This window comes from Sciurus vulgaris (genome assembly GCF_902686455.1).
Source record: "Sciurus vulgaris genome assembly, chromosome: 4".
Lineage (NCBI taxonomy): Eukaryota > Metazoa > Chordata > Mammalia > Rodentia > Sciuridae > Sciurus > Sciurus vulgaris.
In genome coordinates this window covers 63418968-63434773 of record NC_136464.1, presented here as the reverse complement: position 1 = coordinate 63434773, position 15806 = coordinate 63418968, and the positions used below count along the sequence as shown (strand labels likewise).

General features: G+C 34.0%; 1 protein-coding gene across 3 annotated transcripts in view; it reads left to right on the top strand.

Moving 5' to 3' along the window:
• REEP3 (receptor accessory protein 3) overlaps nt 1-15806 on the top strand; it is a 92653-nt gene that overhangs the window by 19858 nt on the left and 56989 nt on the right. The window lies entirely within an intron of this gene.

Genomic DNA, 15806 nt, shown 5'->3' with positions numbered 1-15806 from the left:
CAGTATACATGTATGCTGCCTTAAAAAGATTATTTATAAGATTTTTCAGTGTGGAGCCTTATGTGTGTTTTAAGGTAAGTTCACCAAAATCATTTTAAGTTTTTAAACTATCCACTGTATTAAGACTATAAACTAGAATGTGTTACACATCTTGGTTTAAAAAACAAAAAAAGCAGGAATTAAAATCTACAGAAGCTCAGGCACCATGACCCAGACCTATAACCTCAGCTACTTGGGAGACTAAGGCAAGAGTTCATAAATTCAAGGCCAGCCAGAGCAACTTTTTGAGACCCTGTCTCAGAAATAAAAATTTAAAAATGTAAGGGCTGGGGATATAATTCAGAGGTAGAGTGCCTCTAAGTAATCCCAAGTACTGCAAAATTAGAAAAGAAAATTCTGAAGAGAAGAAGGAGGGGAAGGGTGGGAGGAATGAAACATCAGGAAAATTTTATCTTCCATAGCAGAAAGGCAGATGCTATTTAGAGTTTAAATACCAGTCTTTCATAGTCCTTTTCTTAAAATCAAAAGATCATTTTAGACCCTGACATTTCTACTGTTCAAGTACACTTTTATTTACTCCTTCAGCTTTTACTTATCTGTTAAATTTCAGCAACATTAGTTTAAGAGTTTTTACATGACTTATGTTTTCAGATCCTTTTATATGCTCTTATTATAATCTTTCTCTACTAATAAGATAGAATTACATAATCAAAAGTTATCATTGATTATTTCTGGGCAGAAGAATTGGGAATGAGTTTTAAATTTCTTCTTTGTTATTATGATAATGTTTCCATAATAAATATTAACCTTTTCTACTAAAAATATTTTTTATAAATTAAATACATTTAAGCCAGTTTTAATTTATTTCCCCTCAAAGTAATAAATGTCTGTATTTTATAATCTGACTTTTCATATCAACCATCTTTAAGAACTTGTCATAAACTGGCTACTGTGTCTATAGTAGACTGAAATATTAGCACATGTGGATAACTGTATGACCTTAACCTCATTAGTTTTTGGGTGGGTAGGAAGGTATGATTGCCACTTTTCCAGTGGTTCAGATGACTCTGGATTTGCCATACAGCCTAGTGTTTGTTTACTAAGTACAATTAATTTTCCTTAAGTAGATGAAAATGAGACAATATGAAGAATAAATTATGCTATAAGAACAAAGACAGAATGGTAGTGTTTAAACCTAAATAAGCAGTATTTATTATCTAGAGAAGTACAAATTACTTAGCAGAAATCAGTGGTCTTTGTTCTAAAATATTTATTACATCTAAAGAAATATATTTAAAAGGTTAATAAGCCCTCCAGACATACAAGAGAAAGAATTGGGTTCTTGGTTTATTGTTTAAGTTCAGCCAGTAGTATTTAATATGAGCTTTGTTTTTCAATAACTTATTATAAAGATATCTCAACAAATCATAGAGGCTATTTTTCACTTGAAGTGGCAATGCCTATAGCAGAATTGTAAAAACAGTATTCAATATCTTCTTAAAACCAACTTTGAAATTGTTTTTATGAAATTATAACTTTTAGAATTTATGTTATCTTAATTTTTCTGCATGAGTTGGAATATCAGCATTTTTGTCTTATTTCTAGTTTACAAAATTTAGAGTTGGGTAAAATGCAACCATGTATCATCATTATCCTAATTCATTTTCCTAGTTAAAGTCAGTACAATTAGCATTACTGCTTAGTAGTTTGACTTTATTCCACCTCAAAAATTGGACAGTTCTGTTCTTGATGAACTCACAGAGTTTACTGAAAAGCACAAATACAATATTCCACATGAATGTCCTTTATACCCACATGGCCTATATGGAAACATGTTACTATCATTCCTATTTCTTTAAAACTGTCCATTTGCATGATGGCAGGCCCTAATCAGTATTATAGACATGGCAACCCCTTTGTAAGAATATTCTTTATAATTCTGTATAAAGAAATGAAAGATGAGGAAAAACAGACTTCTGAAAGTTTTAGTGTTTTATTTCTTAATATCCTCTAGGTACTAACTCATGGATCTTAAGTAAAGTGACTTTAACTGATCCTGAATCTAATGGATTAAGAAACCTAACCTGTCTAAATCTCACTTCTTCAGTCTGTCTCTGGGCACAGTCAAGGTACAAAATGCCATGAATATCCTCATGGTAATGACCTGCAGCCCTGCAGTCCTCTCCTATCGTTGTTGCTTGTGCCATACTACTGTCACTTTCCTCCAATGCCATATTACACCTACCAGTGTTCCTCACCAGCCACTCACCAAATAACATTGATTCACCCCTGCCTTGGGTGACCTCAGGGGTCTTTTTTCTTTTCTCTATGCTAGGACTTCATGCATGCTAGGAAAAAACACTGTACCACTGGGAGTGGAAACAAGACCCTGATATTATTTGTTTGTTTTCTGAGGAATTTAACCTACTTTTATTTTTCTTTTTTCCACATTTTTTTATTAGTACATTTTAGTTGTACATAATGGTGGAATTTCTTGTTACATATTCACACATGCACATAATAAAACAATATAATTTGGCCAATATTATTTCCCAGCACTTCCCTCCTCCCTCCCTTCTTCCCACCTCCTGGACCTTTTCCTTTATTGATCTCCCTTGATTTTCATGAGATTCCCCACTCTCTCACCTTTCTTTTCCTTTTTCCTCTCTAGCATCCACATATGAGATAAAACACAGGACCCTTGACCTTGAGTTTGACTTCTTTCACTTAATGTAATGGTCTCATAAGTTCCATTCATTTCCCTGCAGATGACATAATTTCATTTTTCTTTGTGGCTGAATGAAACTCCTTAGTGTATTTATACCACATTTTCTTTATACATTCCTTTGTTCATGGACACCTAGACTGATTCCATAGCTATTATGAATTGTGCTGCTATAAACGTGGGTATGCATGTATCACAACAGTATGGTGACTTTTAATTCTTTAGGATAAATACTGAGTAGTGGTATAGCTGGGTCATATGATGGTTCCAGGCCTAGTCTTTTAAGGACCCTCCATACCAATTTCCAGAGTGGTTGTACTAATTTACAATTCCACCAACAGCATAGAAGTGTTCCTTTTTCTCCACATCCTCTCCACGATTTGTTATTGTTCGTATTCTTGATGACTGCCATTCTAACTAGAATGAGACAAAATTTCTATAGGTTTCATCTGCATCTCCTTAATTGCTATATAATGAAACATTTTCAATATGTTTGTTGGCCATTTTTATTTCTTTAGAGAAGTGTCTGTTTAATTCATTTCTCCATTTGTTACTTAGGTTTTTTTTCTTTTTTTGATGCTAAGTTTTTGAGTTCTTTATATATTTTAGATATTAATCCTCTGTCAGAAGAGTAGTTAGCAGGGGCTACGGATGTATTGTAGAGCACTTGCCTAGCAGGCACAAGGACCTGGATTCAATCCCCAGCACCAAAAAAAATAAATAATAAAAGAGTAGCTAGCAAAGATTTTCTCCTATTCTGTAGGTTTTCTTTTCACATTCCTAATTGTTTCCTTTGCTGTGCAGAAGGTTTTTAATTTAATAATTTAATGTCATTTTATTTATTAACTCTTGGCATTTTGCCTGAGCTTTATTGAGAAAATCATCACCTGTGCTTATATGCTAGAGTGTTCCACTTCTTCTGGAGTTGCATAATTTCTGGTCTAATTCCTAGGTCTTTGATCCATTTTGAGTTAATTTTTGTGCAGAGTGAGAGATAAGGGTCTTGTTTCATTCTTCACTTGTATAGCCAGTTTTCCCAGCACCATTTGTTAAAAAGACTGTCTTTTCCCATGAATGGTTTTAGAACCTTTGTCCAGGATCACCTGACTATAGATGTTTGGATTTGTCTCTATGGCTTCTATTCTACATCACTGGTCTATGTGCTCGTTTTTATGCCAGTACTATGCAGTTTTTGTTAGTATAGCTGTGTAGTATAATTAAAAGTCTGGTATTGTGATGCTTCTGACATTTTTTTTTTTTCCTTCTTAGTGTTGCTTTGGCTATTCTGGGCCTTTTATTCTTTCAAAGGAATTTTAGGACGGTTTTTTCTAGCTCTGTGAAGAATGTCATTGGTATTTTGATAGGGATTGTACTAAATCTGTATATAGATTTTTGTAGTTTGACTATTTTAACAATATTAATTCTGCCTATCCATGAAGATGGGAGATCTTTCCACTTTCTGAAGTCTTCAGTTTCTTCCTTCATTATTCTGTATTTAACTGTTGTTTGTTTTTGAGGCTATTGTGAATGGAATTGTTTTCCTGTTCGTTTTTTCCTCAGCAGATTCATTGCTGTTATATAGGAAAACTATTGATTTTTTAATGTTGATTTTGTAGCCCACTACTTTGCTAAATTTATTTTTTTAGCTCTAGCAGTCTTGGTGGAGTTTTTTGCATCTTTATGGGATCGAATCATTTGCAAGCAGTAACAATTGGACTTCTTCCTTTCTTGTTTTTATCCTTTTTATTTTCTTATCTTGCATAATTGCTTTGACTAGAGTTTCTAGCACTATATTAAATAGGAGTGAGAGTAGATATCTTTGTCTTCTTCCAGATATTAAAGAAAATGCTTTCAGTGTTTCCCCATTTACTGCAAGGTTGGCTTTGGGTTTTTCATATATAGTCTTTATGACGTTGAGGTAGGTTCCTTCAATCCCTAGTTTCCTCACTGTTTTATCATAAATGGGTTCTGAATCTCATTGGATGGTCTTCTCTGCCTCCATTAAGACAACTAAGTGATTTTAGTGCTTAATTTTATTTATGTGATGAACTATATTTATTGATTTGTGTATGTTAAGCCAACCTTGCATCTCTGAGATAAAACCAAGTTGGTCATGTTGTGCAATCTTCTTAATATGTTGTTGAACACAGTTTGTTAATGTTTTATCTAATATTATTTTTTAAAGCATTTTCATGCATTAGAATAATTCTAGTATATTAAACTTCTTTGCAGTACTAATAAATCTGCAGATGTAAATTTAGTGATAGAGTAACAAAATGTGATATGTTTTTTCCCATCCTTTCACCTTCAGTCTGTGAATGTCTTTGCCTATGAGGTGAATCTCTTGGAGACAGCACAATGTTGAGTCTTCTTTCTTTTTAATCCAATCTGTCAGTCTGTGTCTTTTGATTGATGAGTTTAGGCCATTAACATTCAAAGTTATTATTATTCAAGATTATTATGATTTGTATTGTGGGTCATTTTGGTTTATTTCTGGTTTTTAATTTGACTTAGTTTCTACTTTGATTGACTATTCCATTAGCACAGTTCCTCTCTTTGCTGGTTTGCCTTTTTTTTTTTTTTTGTCTTCCACTTCATCCTCATGGAATATTTGGTTGAACATGTGCTGTAGTGCAGACTTTCTAGTTGTAAATTCCTTTAATTTATGTTTGTCATGGAAGGTTTTTATTTCATCTTCAAATCTGAAACAATTTTGCTGGATATAAAATTCTTGGTTGGCATCTATTTTCTTTTAGAATTTGAAATATATTATTCTAGGACTAGAGTAACAAAATGTGCAGGTATTGTGAAGAATTCGCACCAGCGGGTTTGGGGTTTTGTTTTGTTTTGTTTTTGTTTAGAAATCATACTTTTTCCCCTCTTTTGCTCTCTTCCTCACAAAATGATAGAAATTCTAAGTGTGGTTTAATTAACTTGTCTCTATTTTATCAGTAAGAAAGAAAAACATTGTAAGTGAAGAGGAAGACAGGTAATTTATTAATCCTTAGATGATCTTGACTCAGTACTAAAGGTAACTGACTTTGAACTTACTAAAAAGGCACTTTGATTTCTAAAGAGTAAATCTCGTAGGACAAAATCTTAAAAGGTTTAAATATTTGGTGGGGGAAAGAACATATTCACAAAAAGTGAGCTTTTCACTTTTTAAAGTTTATATATATATGTATGTATGTATTTTAGTTATAGATGGATGCAATACCTTTATTTTATTTATTTTTATGTGGTGCTGAGGATCAAACCCAGTGCCTCACATGTACTGAGCAGATGCTCTACCTCAGAGCTACAACCCCAGCCACAGAAGTGAGCTTTTCTGAGTGACAAATAAGGACACAGTTTCATATGATACTGTTTTTAGCAAATGACACTTAGAGGGGAATCTTCATTTTGTGAATCCTGTTTCTGTGTGGCTGATATGTGTATATATGTGTTTCTAAAGGAAATCATTGGAACTTGTCCAACTTCATGTACATGTCCTTTTCCTGTACCCTGAGAAAAACTACGTAGTATTTATAGTTCAGTGTATTGTTGTGGAAACTAATAAAAAAGGAAAATAAAGGAAAGGTAAATCTTTGGCCATAAACCAGTAATAAAAACTTTCTGTGAAAAGAATTATTATAATGAAGGAGGTATTTTAAAGAAAAGTAGCTTATTTTCACAGAGAAGTGATGGAATCAGAAATGAGGACGATGACTGTCAATCCAAATATAATATTGGTAAACATGATTATTTTTATATGTAAGTTGACAGTAAGACTCCTGTTACTTAAGGAAATTAGACTTACGTTACTGCTTTTTCAACTGCATTGTTTATTAAATTATGATAAAAGAACATCATTGTGCTTCTTAAATTGAAAATTAAAATTGCTAATATATGCATTTAACTAAGATGATTTTACTTGATCCCCTCCCCCAGATAAATACTGCTGCTGTCAGAATTTTCAACTGCTAAATGTCCTCTGCATTCTCAAAAGCCACAAAAGAAAGTCATAGAACCCTTAGATTGAATATTTAGCATTTTGTAAATTTCTTGTGTCACTTTTTCATTTTCTGACTTCAGTTTAGGCCATATTTGTATATTAGATTGTGTGTACAAAAGGTTTGGCTATGCCTTTCTATCTACACTTATTTCTTCTGCAAATATTTGTTGCCATGTATCAATAATGTTCCAGGCCTTGAGGATACAGAGCTTAATAACTATGGCACTGTTTGTGCACGAAAGCCCAGCAATGGAAAAGTCCATGAACATAACGTTGACAATAATAGTACTAGTAATATTTACAGAAAGTGTATCATGTGTCTGGCCTTTTACATGGCTTAACTCATTTAATGCTTACAACAAAGTAGTCAGCAGTATTGTATTTTACAGAAAAGCAAACAGAAACAGAAAGGTCAATGACTTTGTCACACTGCTACTTCAAGTGTGAACAACATCTTATGACAACTGGGAGGAGAGGCTCCCCACCCAGAGGAAGCAAGGAAATCTTCCCAGAGAAAATGACCTTTTAATTCCATTGTTAAGCATATCCTCCTTGAGAAGAGGCCATAATCAGAAGGAACCAACTATGTCAAGGCTTAGAAGAATAATAGGACTCTTGAGAAACATCAAATAGTTCAATGTCATTGAATGAGATGTACAAAATAAGATTAGAGAAACTAGAAGAGTTCAATCAATTAGGCCAAGTTTTGCAAAACCTGATAAGGAGATTTTTCTTTATTGAGAAAGTAAGGAAAAGCTGTTGAGAGATCTTAAGTGAAGATACTAAAAGTGGGTTTAGCAAAAGTGAATGGAAGCAGATAGTACCCTTGAAAAGTAAGAAGGGTCAGAATCAAGGCCTGAAGTGTTTTAGACATGGGAAAAGAAATGAGAGAGACTGGGGGTGGGGAATTTGACAAAACTTGGTAATTGGGTATAAGGAGGAGGGAGGAATTTCAGATTTCTGACTTGGTGATTCAACTGAGTGGGAGGTGTCACCATTTTGAGAGATGGGAAACAAGAGAAGAACAGGTTTACAGGTGGAATGTTGAGCTTAGGCAATGAAAACTGCCAGGGTGGTGAACTAAGGGGGAAGAGTAGTGACTGGAACTTGTTAGCCAGAGAAGGAGCACAGAGGTTGATGGGATGTCATGGTGATGTCCTAATCTCAATTTGTATGGTAGGTTCATGTGTTTGTTTTCTTGTTGGCCCTCATAACTTACGAATGTTTATTACATATATTTTATTTTATTTTTGACACTTACAGATTGACCCCAGGGGTACTTTTACCACTGAGTTACATCCTTGGCCCTTTTTATTTTATATTTTGAGACAGGGGCTTTCTAAGTTGGTTAGGGCCTCACTAAATTGCTGACCATGGTCTTGAACTTGTGATCCTCCTGCCTCAGCCTCCGGAGTCACTGGGATTAGAGGTGCCACCCCCACATCCTGTGTACACATGTTTCCTAGTATAGATCATATATAATATAGTAAATTTTGAAAGTAACATTTAATAAAACTGCTATGGAACCCAGCCAAAATGCTTTTGAAAAAATTGACCTAATACCTTAAGATTTTGAGAAAATGTCCCAATTCTCCCTATCTATATATGTATTAGGGATTAAATATCACAAAAGCAAATATTTGACTTACACAGTTCTTCTCTACACATTGAAAATGCAAAACAAACAAAAGAACTGAGATCTATGATCAGCAGAAAGGGCTCTCATCTCCCAATCTGTGGTATTTATTTATCACGTGTTCAATTAATTTCTGTAGCTGTCTTATTTTTGGCAGATACAGGGAAGACAGAATGGATTATGTGAAACAAGGAAACTTTGCTTTTCAAATTGCTTATAGTTATTATGTACTTATATACCCACAATACATATTGAATATTTCTGTCAAAAGATAAAACATTTTGTTTAGATTGAGTTTTCCTTTAGTCTGGCAGGGGCTTTGAGTAAGATAATTTTAAATAGGGTAGCTAACTAGGACCTTTATGAAAAGTTGACATTTAAACAAGACTTGCCAGAGGTTAAGGCCTTAACTGTGCAGACAATGGGAAGGGCATTCCAAAAAGGAATCCAATGAAGGACAAGCCCTAACACAGGGCTGTGGTAGCCAGGGAGGTCAGTGTGGCTGAAGGTGAGTAAGAGTGCCACCAGAGGTTAGGCCATTGTTAAAGACATTGGAATTGACTGAGTGAGGTGAGGAGCCATTCTAGTGTTTTGACCAGAGAAATGACAGTATTAAATTTTATATTTTAAAATATCTCTCTGCCATGGAGAACAGACCATAGGTGAGGATGGGTGGTAACTTGGATAAGCACAGTAGCAGTGGTCAGGTTCTAGATTTATTTTTAAAAATAGAACCCAGAGTATCGCAATACCAGATCTTCAACTCTATTACAAAGCAATAGTAACAAAAACAGCATGGTATTGGTACCAAAATAGACAGGTAGATCAATGGTACAGAATAGAGGAAATGGACACAAACCCAAATAAATACAATTTTCTCATACTAGACAAAGGGACCAAAATGGAGAAAAGATAGCCTCTTCAACAAATGGTGCTGGGAAAACTGGAAAACCTTATGCAACAGAATGAAATTAAGCCCCTATCTCTCACCCTGCACAAAACTCAACTCAAAATGGATCAAGGACCTCGGAATCAGACCAGAGACCCTGCATCTTATACAAGAAAAAGTAGGTCCAAACCTTTAACTTGTTGGCTTAGGATCAGACTTCCTTAACAGGACTCCCATAGCACAAGAAATAAAAGCAAGAATCAATAACTGGGATATATTCAAACTAAAAAGTTTTCTCTCAGCAAAGGAAACTATCAGTAATGTGAAGAGAGAGCCTACAGAGTGGGAGAATATCTTTGACACTCATACTTCAGGTAGAGCACTAATTTCCAGAATCTATAAAGAACTCAAAAAACTCTACACCAAGAATACAAATAATCCAATCAACAAATGGGCTAAGGAAATGAACAGACACTTGACAGAACAAGATGTACAAGCAATCAACAGATATATGAAAAAATGTTCAACATCTCTAGTAATAAGAGAAATGCAAATCAAAACAACCCTAAGATTTCATCTCACCCCAATTAGAATGGCGATTATCAAGAATACAAGCAACAATAGGTGTTGGCGAGGATGTGGGGAAAAAGGTACACTCATACATTGCTGGTGGGGTTGCAAATTAGTGCAGCCACTCTGGAAAGCAGTATGGAGATTCCTCAGAAAGCTTGGAACGGAACCACCATTTGACCCAGCTATCCCACTCCTTGGCCTACACCCAAAGGACTTAAAATCAGCATATTACAGAGATACAGCCACATCAATATTCATAGCTGCTCAATTCACCATAGCCAGATTGTGGAACCAACCTAGATGCCCTTCAATTGATGACTGGATAAAGAAACTGTGGCATATATATACAATGGAATATTACTCTGCCATGAAGAATGATAAAATTATGGCATTTGCAGGCAAATGGATGAAATTGGAGAATATCATGCTAAGTGAGATAAGCCAATCTCAAAAAAATAAAGGACGAATGATCTGATAAGTGGATGAGGACATATAATAGGGAGTGGGACGGGTTAGCGTTTAGGGTTAGGGTTAGGTTTAGGGTTAGGGATAAGTAGTGTGGTAAGAATGGAGGAAGGAAGGACTGTATAGAGGGAAAAGGGGTAGGAGGGGTGGAGGGGAAGGGGAAAAAATAACAGAATGAATCAAACAACATTACCCTATGTAAATTTATGATTACACAAATGGTATGCCTTGACTCCATGTACAAATAGAGAAACAGCATGCATCCCATTTGTTTACAATAATAAAAAAAAAAAAAGTAGAACCCAGAGAATTGTTTGACAGATTGGCTATAGATATTCAAAGTGAAGAGACTGGATGAGTTCATGAAGTAGGGAATCCGTGTACTTAGAGAAGAAAACTATCAAGTTGTTTCTTAAAGGTGTTACGGAAATGTGGAGTGCAAGGATAACCAAGACAATCTTGAAGGAAGAGCAAACAATAAAAAGTGGGATAAGTTGTTCAGTCAGATACTGAGATTTACTACAAAGCTACAGTAATTAAGAAGATGTGGTATTAGAGCAAGGACAGGCAAACAGATCAGTAAAAGGCACAGAGTACAGAAAGATATATATATATATATTGTCACATGTTTCATGGCAGAGGTGGCATTGTAGAGCATTGAAGAGGAAAGATTGGTAATTATAATAATTGTGGCAATTGGTATTTATAATAATAGGAATTTATAATAATAAATTGGTATTTATAATAAATGGATAGGCCTGCATTTATAATCATAGCCACCTCCCTCAGACCATATACAAAAAAATCAATTCCAGTCTGATTGCAAATAAAGAATTAAGCAGTGAAGTTTCTGGAATATAGAAAAAATATCTTTATGACTTTACAATAATTAAAAATGATCTTAAACAGGACATAAAAAGCATTAATCATAAAGGAAAAGATTGATAATAATAAATTGAAAGAGACCAAAATTAAGCACTTCTATCAATAGACACTTTTAAGAGTAAAATTGAAACCAGAATGGGGAAAATATTGAAAGCATGTAAAGACAACAAATGACTCATCCTCAAAATGCATGAGGAAATATAGACATGGTACTTCACAATAAAAATGGTATGCAAGCAAATAACCAGGAAACACAGGAAAAGGTGTTCTCAGTTTTCTTCCTGGGGTGGAGGCAACATTGTGTATTGAAGAACCACATTTCTGTCCTCTTTATGTATCTTTAGGAAAGGAACTAAATCTTCTGAGCTCTTCATTTGTACTATTACACCTTTAGAATTGAATAGGAATTAAAGAGTGTTTATTTAAATTTAGTCTAAAATGTGAATGAGTATACATTTAAAGAAAATAAAAATATTCTTGAACATGAAATCACTATTTTAAGAAAAACTCTTCTACTGTAAGCACCAAATAATATCTAGACATATTCATGCATAACCTCTTTAAGAGTTAGATATTTCCCCTTAAAGCTAAAACCTGTGGAATGGGGGATAAGGTCAGAAAAATACCATCAAGAAAACTAGCATTTCATATCTTAAAAGAAATGTCACTGGGGAAGAACAGAGACTACTCTCTACATAGAATGCATATTTTCTTCTAATAATTTACAATTTATTTTAATTACACCACCCCCCCAAGTACATAACCCAACAGATCGAGGCTGCCCTAAGTGTTAGTTATTGATTGTCAAAGGACAATTTTCATGAGATGCCACTGGGATCCAAGATAACCACCATGTGTTCTAGCGGGGACTGGAAGTGATAAGGATAGAAAAGCATCTGTGTTTAGAATGCTCCAATGAGCAATCAGCACTCTCCTGAGATGACCCTTACAGTTGCTAGGCACTCGTTCCTGTTTCTGCAGTGGGTGGCAACATTATGTAATGCTAAACCACATTTCCATCCTCTTTATATATCTTTGGGGAAAGAATTAGAGCTTCCTGAATTTTTGCTTTTTTTTTTTTTTTTTTGTACTATCAAATCTTGAGGATTGAATAGAAATTGAGATTATTCAAATTTGTTCTAAAAATTGAAGGTTCATACATTTAAAAAAAAAAAGGAAAACATTCTTGAGCATGAGAATATGTTTTTTAAAAAAGCTCTTTTGCCATAAGTACAAAAGAACATTAGGCACTCTCACACATAAGCAATTTACATAATTTGCATCAGACTTAGGGAACTCCTATATCTCTATTTCCTCCAGTCCTAGAAATGCCTAATGAGAAACTGATTTCCTTTCTTAGACTTTTCTGATTGTCTTTTTTAGAATAAAGTCTCTTAAAATTCCAAATATGAAGAGTGATTTAGAGTTTCATTTTCAGTGTCCTGGTGGACAAAAACATAATTGTGATGGACCCTGTTGAAAACAAGAAAAAGTACTAGATAAAATATTTAACAACGTTTTTTTTTTAAATGCACTAGTGATGAAAGTCATTCATACTATGAACATTCTTCTGAAAACAATGAAAATCAGATATAGGTAGCAACATGATCAACCAAAAACTTTATAACCAATGAATGTTATATAAAGAATTTACTGTTATTATATATAAGGGGTGAGAACTGGAAATGTTTGATCATTTCTTCTACCAGGCAAAATAAATGTTTTTTGTTATTCAACAAAGAATAAATTGGGACTGGGGCTGTAGCTCAGTGGTAGAGCGCTTGCCTCATATATGTGAGGCACTGGGTTCAGTCCTCAGCATCACATAAAAATAAACACATAAAAAGATACTGTGTTCATTTACAACTAAAAAAATACACACCTGTAATCCCAGCAGCTTGGGAAACTGAGGCAAGAGCATCATGAGTTCAAGACCAGCCTCAGCATTTTAGTGAGGCCATAAGCAACTCAGTGAGACTCTGTCTCAAAATAAAAAATAAAAAGGGCTGGGGATGAACTGGGGTTGTAGCTCAGTTGTACAGTACTTGCCCAGCATGCATGAAACTCTAGGTTCAATTCCCAGCACCAAAAAAAAAAAAAGAAAAGAAAAGAAAAAAAAAAATCAGTGAGCTCATAGAAAGTAAAGGTTGCTTAGAAGCCTGAACCCACCAAGGTAAAAAAAGAACAGTAAATCTAGCTTTTACTAAAGGAATTTTTTAAAACCTGTTGACCTTAACTTTTGGTTCTCCTATTCTCTGTTTTCATGGAGCATATCAGAAAACCACACCAGGGACTGATGCAAAGAACTAATGAACTATTCATCGATTTCATAAGACAAGAGAGAGAGGGAGAGTGGAGCAGAAAGGGTGAACAAATTAAAAGCACAAAACAATATTTTAAGCTAACATCTACATATATCATAATTACAATAAATGTAAATGCACTAACAGTTAAAAGACAAAGATTTTAAGCAGCATTGAAAAAACAAAACTAATTACATATAGAAGCTATTTAGTAATAGTACAGATACAGATGTTCAACACATGAGAAAAGGATTAATTTACCAAGAAGACATAAGTTTATGTACACCTAATAATATAACCTGGGAAAATATTTAGAGTAAAGACTAACTGCACTTTGTGGAGGAATAGATGAATCCACCGATCCGGTAGGAATTTTTTAATGCAAAATATTTTTGACATTTTTATGTTTTTAATTGCTACTGTTCTTTTCTACATTTCATTGTTGTTGTTGTTGTGCTGGGGATTTGAACCCAGGGCATTGTGCTTGCGAGGCAAGCACTCTACCAACTGAGCTATATCCCCAGCCCTCTTTTCTACATTTCTCTCCAGGAATATGGTAGTCTGGTAATCAGGTTATTAGGCAATCTAGTTTTCTACATAATTATAATCTTTTAAGATAACTGAAACTTAACCCTTTGAGAAACAAAGAATTTAATGAAAATATTTTAAAACTATTTCATTTTTCCCTACCTTTTTTGTAAAAGTGTTTCACTGCTTTTGGTTGAAAAATTTAAAGCTACAAAAAAGTTTAGAAAGTATAGTGAACACCCATGTACACTTTACCTACAATCACCTATTAACAATTGATCACACTTGCTTTGTGTTTGTGCACACATATGCATGCTCTACAATAGCAATAACTTTTGTTATTCTTGGTTTTACTGAACCATTTGAAAATAAGTTGCTTCAACAGATTGTGCTGCAATAATTAGATGTCCATGTACCAAAAGCTAGAAAGAGACCTTACACTTTCCACTAAAATTAAAATTAAAATGGATCATTGACCTAAATATAAATCACAAAGCTATACTTCTAGAAGAAAACACAGGAGAAAATCTAAGTGACCTTGGGTTTGACCCTGAGTTTTTAGATACAACACTTAAAGTATAATCCATGACGGTAAAAAAATCATAAATTGAACTAAATGCTACTGTGAAAGACACTTAAGAAAATGAAAGACAAGCCACAAAGTAGGAAAAAATATTTGTAAAATACTTGTGTGATAATAACTTGTATCTTAAATATACAAAAAACATTTAAAACTCAAATATAAGAAAATAATTTATAAATGGACTAAAGGATTGAACATAAGCCAGAAGCAGGGCTATGTGCCTGTAATCTTAGTGACTTTTGAGGCTGAGGCAGAAGAATCAACAAATTGGAGGCCAACCTCAGCAATTTAGTAAGACCCTTACTCAAAATAAAAATCAAAAAGGACTAGCAGTGTTGGTAGAGCACCCTAAATCACCAAAAAAAAAATATATATACACTACAAAAGGTATGGAGATGAAAAATACACATATGAAAAAGAATACCAGAATACCATATATATTACTATACACCTTTTATATTTATAAAAATATCACCATATACCTATTAGAATATCTAAGATCATGAACCCTAACAATATCAGTTGCTGGCAAGATGAAAATTCATTGCTGTTGGGAATGCAAAATGATAAAACCACTTTAGAAGACAATTTATTTGTTTCCTACAAAACTGAGCATAGTCTTATACAGCCAGGCTCCTACTTATTTATCAAACTGGGTTGAAAATCCACACAAAAAGCCTACTTATTAGCTACAACTTTGTTCATAATCACCAAAAACTGGAATCAACTAAGATATCTTTTACTAGCTAAATGCATAAACAAAACTCTGCCATATCCATACAATGGAGTACCATACAGTGATTTTTAAAAAGAACAATGAGTTATCTGGCCACAGAAAAACAGATGAATCCTAAATGCATATTGGTAAATGAGAGAAGCAAGTCTAAAAAAGCTATCATATAGTATACAATTCCATTTATATGACATCTTGGAAAATGTAAGCTCTAGAGATTTTGAACAGAAGTGGTTGCAAGAGAATGAAAAGGCATCATTAAATAGGTGAAGCCTAAGGGGTTTTTAGGGCAGTAAAACTATTCCACATTATACTGTACTAGTGGATACATGACATTATGTATTTGTCAAAACATACACTGCTTATAACACAAAGAGTGAACCCTCATATAAGCAAATATTTAGAAATCATTTTGGACTTATAATTCTTGGTTTATGAATTTTTTTTTTTTTTTTTGGCAATGCTGGGGATTTGAACCCAGGGTCTTGTGCT